Raw genomic sequence first — 8,433 nt, forward strand, 5'->3', positions numbered from 1 at the left:
ACGCTTCCCGGCAGAGGCGGGAGTGACCCAATCTTTGTTTTTAACAAAAAAGTTTAAAAAGTAGAACGGTGCGGTGGCTCACGCCTATAATCTTAGTACTTTGGGAAGCCGAGGTGAGAGGATTGTCTGAGCCCAAGGGTTCAAGACCAGGCTGGGCAACTTGGCCAGACCTCATTATTAGAATAAATTTAAAAATTAGCTGGGTGTGATGGGTATGCCTGTTGTTCCAGCTACTTGGAAAGCTTAGGTGGAAGGATCGCCTGAGCCCAGCACATCAAGGCTGCTGTGGCTGAGAGCATGCCACTGCCCTCCAGCCTGGGTGACAGTGAGAAGTAAAAATAAATTTTAGTAATAGGAAAGCTTATAGAATAAAGATATAAAGGATGAAAATATTTTTGTACAACTGTACAGTGTGTTTTAGGTTATTACAAGAGTAAAAAATTTTTTTTTAATTTTAAAGTTTATGAAATAAATAAGTTACAGTAAACTAAAGTTAATTTACTATTGAAGAAAGAAAAATAAATTTTTTTTTTTTTTTTTGAGTTGGAGTCTCACTCTGTCACCCAGACTGGAATACAGCGACCGCTTCCGGCCACTGCAGCCTCGACCTGCTGGGCTCCAGCGATCCTTCCGCCTCAGCCTTCCAAGTAGCTGGAACTACAGGCGCGTGCTACCACGCCCAGCTAATTTTTGATTTTATTGTAGAGATGAGGGCTCACCAAGTTGCCCAGGCGGGTCTTGAACCCGCGGGCTCAGGCAGTCCACTCACCTCAGCCTCCCAAAGTGCTAGGATTACAGGCTGAGCCACCGAGCCCGGCTGAAAAATAGTTTTTTATAAACATAGTGTAGCCTACGTGTACAGTGTTTGTGAAGTCTATAGTAATGTACACTAATGTCCTAGGCCTTCGTATTCACCACTGAGTCAGCGATAGCAATTTCCAGTCTTACAAGCTCCACTCGCAGTAAGTCCTATATAGGTGTACCTTTTTTTGTCTTTTATATCAAATCCTTCTTTATCTCTTCTATATTTGGATATCTGTAGATACACAAATACCATTTTGTTACAGTTGTCCTCAGTATTCATTACAGTCACATGCTGTACAGGTTTGTAGCCTAAGAGCGATAAGCTGTGCTTTGTAGCTTAGGTGTGTGGTAGCTAGATGTAAGTTTATGTTCACATGATGATGAAATAGCCTAACAACTTTTCTCATAAGGTATCCCCATTGTTAAGTTACTGTATATCTTTGCATACTGTGTCATAAAGAAATGAAGTTTTGAAGTTAATTACACATTGCACACTTTTCTTGAGTGGGAGTCTCATTCTGTCACCCAGGCTGGAGTACAGTGACACGTTCACAGCCATCACAGCCTCGACATATTGCTGGACTCAGGCGATCCTTCTGTTTCAGCCTTCCAAGTAGCTGGAACTACAGGTGTGTGCCACCATGCCCAGCTAATTTTTTGATTTATTGTAGAGATGAAATCTTGCCATTTTGCCCAGGTGGTCTTGAACCTGTGAGTTTAGGCAGTCCTCTTGCTTCCACCTCCCAAAGTGCTGGGATTACAGCCGTGACCTACCACACCCGACTGCACACTTTTCTTTATTGTTTTATTGTATTAAAATGCACATGATATAACAGTTATCATCTTAGCTGGTTTTAGGTATACAGTTCAGTCATATTAAGTATAAATATACATAACAAAATTTATCCTTTTAGCTGTTTTTGTAATTTAAAAAAATTTTTTTTTTTTAGAGATGGGTTCTTGCTATGTTGCCCAGGGTAGTCTCAAACTCCTGGGCTCAGATGTTCCTCCTGCCTTGGCCTTACAAAGTGCTCGGATTATAGTCATTAGCCACCGTACCAGGTCTGACTTCGTTTTTTTTTTAAGGATACAGTTGTATTAAGTATATTCTTATTTTTATGTACCTTCACCCATCTCCAGAACTCTTTGTCTTGCAGAACTGAAGCTCTGTATCCATTAAATAATAGCTCCATACCCCCTCTCCCCTCTGCCCCTGGTAACTTCTTTCTACCTTTTCTCTGTGATTTTGCCTATTCTGGGTGCCTCGTAAAAGTGGATCATACATTATTTGTCCTTTTGTGTTTGGCTTTGTTGTTGTTGTTGTTCATTTAACATTTATTGAGCACTTGCTGTGTGCCCTGCAGAAACAAATCAGTCACAGCCCTCACTCTTAAGGAACTCTGAGTTTGATATGGATTTTGTGAAAAGCTAGGAACATAAGAGATGTGACCTCCCAACTCAGCCAAAGGGGACTGGGAGGCTGCTGTATGGAGTTTTTTTGTTTTTTGTTTTTGTTTTAATTTTCAAAACTATCTTCTCTTTGTGCTTACATTTGTTTTATTTTGTAGAAAATCAGAAACTCTCTAGCCTCTTTACCTCTGGAGGAAAGGTACCATTTGAATGAAATAGAAAAGCAATCATTTAAACTCTTTTCAGGACACTTAAGGAATTAGTAACAAGAGGGTTAAAGGATTTCTTAAATATTTTAGTGTATGCTTTTGGAGTGCATAACAGAAAGGGAAAATATTAAAGAGCAATCTTTTTTTTTTTTTTTTGGTGTTGGAGTTGTACACTATTGCCCAGGTTGGAGTACAGTGGCATTCTCACAGCCACCCCAGCCTCCACTTTCTGGACTTAGGCAGTCTTCTGCCTTAGCCTTCCAAGTAGCTGGAACTACAGGTGCACACCACCATGCCTGGCTAATTTTTTGGTTTATTGTAGAGGTAAGGTCTCACCAAGTTGCCCAGGCTGGGCTCTAACTAACCCCTGAATTCAGGCAACCCTCTTGTCTCTGCCTCTCAAAGTGCTGGAATTACAGATGTGAGCCACTATACTGGCAAAGAGCAGTCTTTAGGCAGTTTCTTCCTTTTAGCCTAAAGAGATTTAAAAGGTTAGCCTTCTAACCATCAGTTTTACCATATTAAATTCACACAAATAGACTACCTAATTATTTTATTGAGAAGCATTCATGGCTGGGCGTGGTGGCTCATGCCTGTAATCCCACACTTTGGGAGGCTGAGGTGAGAGGATTGCCTGAGTCCAGGGGTTCGAGACCAGCCTGGGCAACTCGGCGAGACCTCATCTCTACAATAAATCAAAAAATTACCTGAGCATGGTGGCACATGCCTGTAGTTCCAGCTACTTGGAAGGCTGAGGCGGAAAGATCACCTGAGCCCATCAGGTGGAGGCTGCGGTGGCCGTGAGCATGCCACTGCACTTCCGCCTGGGAGACAGAGTGAGACTCTGACTCAAAAAAAAAAATCATTCATACTTGTTATCACTATAATACACTATAACTTTTTTTAAAGTCCATTTAAGTCAGACTTTCCACAGAGCATTTTAATTTTTTTTTTTTTTTTTGAGTTGGAGTCCCACTCTCGCCCAGACTGGAGTGCAGTGGCCGCTCCCAGCCACTGCAGCCTTGACCTGCTAGGCTCCGGCAATCTTTCCGCCTCAGCCTTCCAAGTAGCTGAAACTACAGGCGCGTGCTACCATGCCCAGCTCATTTTTATTTATTGTAGAGATGAGGTCTTGCCAAGTTGCCCAGTCGGGTCTTGAACCTGCGGGCTCAGGCAGTCCACTCACCTCAGCCTCCTAAAGGTGCGGGATTTAATTAAATTTCTAACACTATGTAGCTATGTGTAATCAAACTTCCTCTAGTAAAAACCAAACTAAACCCAATAAAAACAAAAACGTTTCCTTGGCTGAAGTCCAACTTTAGTCCCTAGTATTCCAGCAGAAGAAATAAGATGATTAATTCTGATTTTAACATCTTAAAAATAATATATATATATTTTTGAGTAGGAATCTCTGTCGCCCAGGCTGAAGTGCAGTGGCATTCTCACAGCCACCGCAGCCTTGACCTACTGGACTCAGGTGATCCTTTCACCTCAGCCTTCCAAGTAACTGGAACCACAGGTACATATCACCACGCCCAGCTAATTTTTTTTGATTCATTGTAGAGCAGAGGTTTCACCAAGTTTCCCAGGCTGAGCTCAAACCCCCAGACTCAGGCAGTCCTCTCTCTTATGCCTCCCAAAGTACTGGAATTACAGGCATGAGCCACTGCACCTGGTTAAAAATATAATTTTTAGTTATAAAGGAATAATACAACTTAAAATTCAAATAATGTGGAAGTACATAAAATAAAAGCAGTAGTCCTTATCACCACCCTACCATCTCTCTTATTCCCGCTCCAGTGCCCTCCAGACTTTTACTCAGAGTAACTACCAATTAACAATTTTGGTGAACATCCTATTCTACCTATTCTGTAATTTTATTTATTTTTATTTTTATTTTTTTGAGTTGGAATCTCACTCCGTCACCCAGGCTGGAGTGAAGTGGCACACTCACGGCCACCCCAGCATCGACCTTCTGGGCTCAAGTGATCCTTCCGCCTTAGCCGTTCAGGTAGCTGGAACTACAGGCATTCCTACCACACCTGGCTAATTTTTTGATTTATTGTGGAGATGAGGTCTTGCTGAGTTGCCAGGGCTGGTATCGAACCTGCAGGCTCAGGCAGTCCACTTGCCTCAGCCTCCCAAAGTGCTGGGATTACGGGCTAAGCCACCGAACCCAGCCATTTTATTTCTTTTTTGCACTCAATAATATGGTGAATATATCCTTGTATGTCAGAACAAAGTACATGCCTTCATTGTTTTTTGTTTGTTTGTTTTAAGAGAGACAGGGTCTTAAACCAGGCCCAGTGGCTCACACCTGTAATCCTTGCATTTTGCTAGGTCAAGGTGGGAGGATTGCTTGCACCCACGAGTTTGAGGCCAGCCTAGGCAACATAGCAAGATCCCTGTCTCTACAAAAATAAAAAAAGTTAGCCGGGTATGGTGGTGTGCACCTGTAGTCCCAGCTACTTGGGAGGCTAAGGCAGAAGAGACCTCTGAGCCCAGAAGGTTGAGGCTGTGGTAAGCCATGATCTCATCACTACCCTCTAGTTTGGGTGACATAGTGAGACACTGACTCAAAAAAAGAAAGAAAAAATTTAAAAGTGACAGGGTATTGCTATGTTGCCCAGGCTGATCTTTAACTCCTGGCCTCCTGGCCTCTGACCTTGGTCTCCCAAAGTACTGGGTTATAGACCTGAACTACTGCTCCTAGCCCTTCATTATTTTTAATGTCCTCAATAGTATTCTGTATATGAAGGTTTTATACTTCAGCCATTTTACTGTTTTTTGTTTTGTTTTGTTTTGTTTTTGAGTTGGAGTCTCACTCTGTCACCCAGACTGGAGTGCAGTGGCCATTCCTGGTCACCGCAGCCTCGACCTGCTGGGCTCTAGAGATCCTTCTGCCTCAGCCTTCCAAGTAGCTGGAACTACAGGCACTCGCTACCACGCCTGGCTAGTTTTTGATTTATTGTAGAGAAGAGGTCTCACCAAGTTGCCCAGGCGGGTCTCGAACCCGCAGGCTCAGGCAATCCACTCACCTCAGCCTCCCAAAACACTGGGATTACAGGCTGAGCCACCGAGCCCGGCCGCCATTTTACTGTTGTTGAGCATTTCAGGTATCTCCAATTTTTGCCGTTATACATAATACCAAAAGTATCTTTGTGAATAGAGCTAGTATTTCTTTAGTTCAGAAATAGATCCAAATTTATAGATTTTATGATTGATTGGTACTGCCAAAATGCCATCAATAAAGGCATACCAAATTACTATTTTATTCTATTTTTTGGAGTCAGAGTCTTGCTCTGTCTCCTAGGCTGGAATGCAGTGGCACACTCATGACCACCACATCCTCAACCTGCTAGGCTCAGGGGATCCTTCTGCTTCAGCCTTTCAAGTGCTGGAACCACAGGTTTGTGCCACCATGCCTGGCTAACTTTTTATTTATTTATTTATTATGAGATGTGGTCTCGCCAAGTTGTCCAGGTTATTCTCGAATCCCTGAGTTCAAACAATTCTCTGGGCTCTGCCTTCCAAAGTGCTGGGATAACAGGCATGTGCCACTGCACCTGGCCCAAATTACCATTTTAAAAGATTGAAAAAAAATTTTTTTAAAGATGGAGTCTCCCTGTGTTGCCCAGGCTTGTCTTGAACTCCTGACCTCAAGTGATCCTTCTGCTTCAGCCTCCTGACTTGCTGGAATTATAGGTCCACCATGCCTGGCTCCAAATTACCTTTTGACTCAATTTGTGAGAGTGCACTTTTCTGTACATTAGCATCATTTATGTACTTATTGAATACCACCAGTACTGGATTTTTTAAAATTTATTTTTATTTGTTATTTTAAAGTTATGGGGTACAAGTTGGGATTGTGTACATAAGTGGTTGAGGTACAGGTGAAGTTTTGGGCCTCTTACTGGACTTCACTTCACCTGGATTAGAGTCAGGCACACTATTGATGTTATGTGTCCCCCGCCCTCAGCAGTGTCCCACTACTGCCAATCCCTTTTATTATTTTTTTTTCCCAAGTTGGAGTCTCACTCTGTTGCCCAGACTGGAGTGCAGTGGCCACTCCTGGCCACCGCAGCCTCGACCTGCTGGGCTCCAGTGATCCTTCCACCTCAACCTTCCAAGTAGCCGGAATTACAGGCATGCGCTACCATGCCCAGCTGATTTTTTGATTTATTATAGAGATGAGGTCTCGCCCAATCCCTTTTTTTTGTTGTATTATGATAGGTGTTCAGGGTCCACTTATGAGTGAGAACATATGGTGCTCAGTTCTTTGTTTCTGTGATAGATCGCTGAATATGATAGACTCCAAATCCATCTAAGTTGTTGGAAAGTCCATAATTTTGTCCTTTATGACTGTATAATATTCCATCATATAGAGTCAATCATACTCAGTGATCTAACACAGAAACAAAGAGCAGAGTACCATATGTTGTCACTCATAAGTGGACCTTGAACAATTACCATAATACTATAAAAAAGGGATTGGCAGTAGTGGGAAACCGCCAGGGGATGGGGCGTGGGATTGGCAATTGAGGGAAACTGCCAGAGGAGGGAGCGGTACACTCCATCAACAAGGGTACCTGCATAATGAACATTTGTATACCTAACCCTGAATTGTACCCCACATTTTAAAAAAAATAAAAAATAAAACATATTCCATCATATGTATGTACCACACTATTTTTACCCAGTCCAGTTTTGATGGGCAGCATGGTTGGTTCCATGCTTTTGCTATTGTGAATAGTGCTGCAGTAAACGTGTGTACAGGTATCTTTTTTATAGACTGATTCTAGTTCCTTCAGGTATATTCCCGGAAAGGAGATTGCCTAGTTATATGGAAGGTCAATTTCTAGTTCTTTTAGGAATCACCACACTGTTTTCCATAAAGGTTGAATTCGTTTGTACTCCCACCAACAGTGTATAAGCGTTTCCTTTTCTCTGCATCATCTTCAGCATCTGTGTTTTGTTTTATTAATGATGGCCATTCTTATGGAGTTAGCTGGTATCCCAATGTGGTTTTGATTTACATTTCTCTTATGATTAGTGAGACTGAGCATTTTTTCACTTGTCTGTTGGCTGCTCATATGTCTTCTTTTTGAGAAGTGTCTATTCATGTCTTTTGTCCCTTTTTTTTTTTTAAGAGAAAGTAGGATTTCTTATGAGGTCAGAAAAGCTCCCACAGCGGGATAGTGCCTGAAAGAGGTTACCTTTTTGTCCATTTTTTAATGGGGCTGTTTTTTGTTTGTTTGTTTGTTTGTTTTGGCACGTTTGAATTCCTTATGGATCCTGGATGTTAGGCCTTTGTCAGATATACAGTTGGTAAATATTTTTTTCCATTCTGTGGGCTGTTTCCCCACTCGTTGGTTTCTTTTGCTTTGCAGAAGCTTTTCTGTTTGATGAGATCCCACTTTTCTGTCTTACGGCATGGGCATCTGGGGTTTTGATCAGGAATTGGTTGCCTATTCCAATTTCCATAAGAATGTCTCCTGTGTTTTCTAAGTTTCATATGGTTTGAGGTTTTATGTTTAGGTCTTTGATCAATTTGGAATTGATTTTTGTGTATGGTGATATGTAGGGGCTCTGTTTCATTCTTCTGCATGTAGTCAGCCAGTTTCCCCAGCACCATTTACTGAATAGATTCTCTTCTTCCTGGTGGTTGTTGGTGGTGGTTTTGCTGAAGATGAGTTGGTTGAGAAATTGAAGTTTTGATTCTGGAATATCTATCCTGTTCCATTGGTCTATATGCCTGTTCTTGTACCAATAAGGCTGTTTTGATTACTGTAGCCTTATAATAAAGTTTGAAGTCTGGGAATGTGATACCCCGCTTTGTTTCTTTTGCTGAGGACTGTTTTGGCTATTCATGGTCATTTTTGTTTCCATATGAATTTCTGTATTGTTTCCAGGTCTGAGAAGAATGATGATGATAATTTAATGGGTAGTGCATTGAATCTGTAGATTACCTTGAGTAGGATGGGCATTTTTTTTTTTTTTTTTTTGAGTT

At 41.8% G+C, this 8,433-nt stretch overlaps 1 protein-coding gene across 1 annotated transcript in view; it reads left to right on the forward strand.

The window, feature by feature from the left end:
* PHACTR4 (phosphatase and actin regulator 4) overlaps positions 1-8,433 on the forward strand; it is a 149,235-nt gene that overhangs the window by 13,720 nt on the left and 127,082 nt on the right. The window lies entirely within an intron of this gene.

Source organism: Carlito syrichta, unplaced genomic scaffold (assembly GCF_000164805.1).
Source record: "Carlito syrichta isolate Samal-C Ts95f unplaced genomic scaffold, Tarsius_syrichta-2.0.1 Scaffold309286, whole genome shotgun sequence".
Lineage (NCBI taxonomy): Eukaryota > Metazoa > Chordata > Mammalia > Primates > Tarsiidae > Carlito > Carlito syrichta.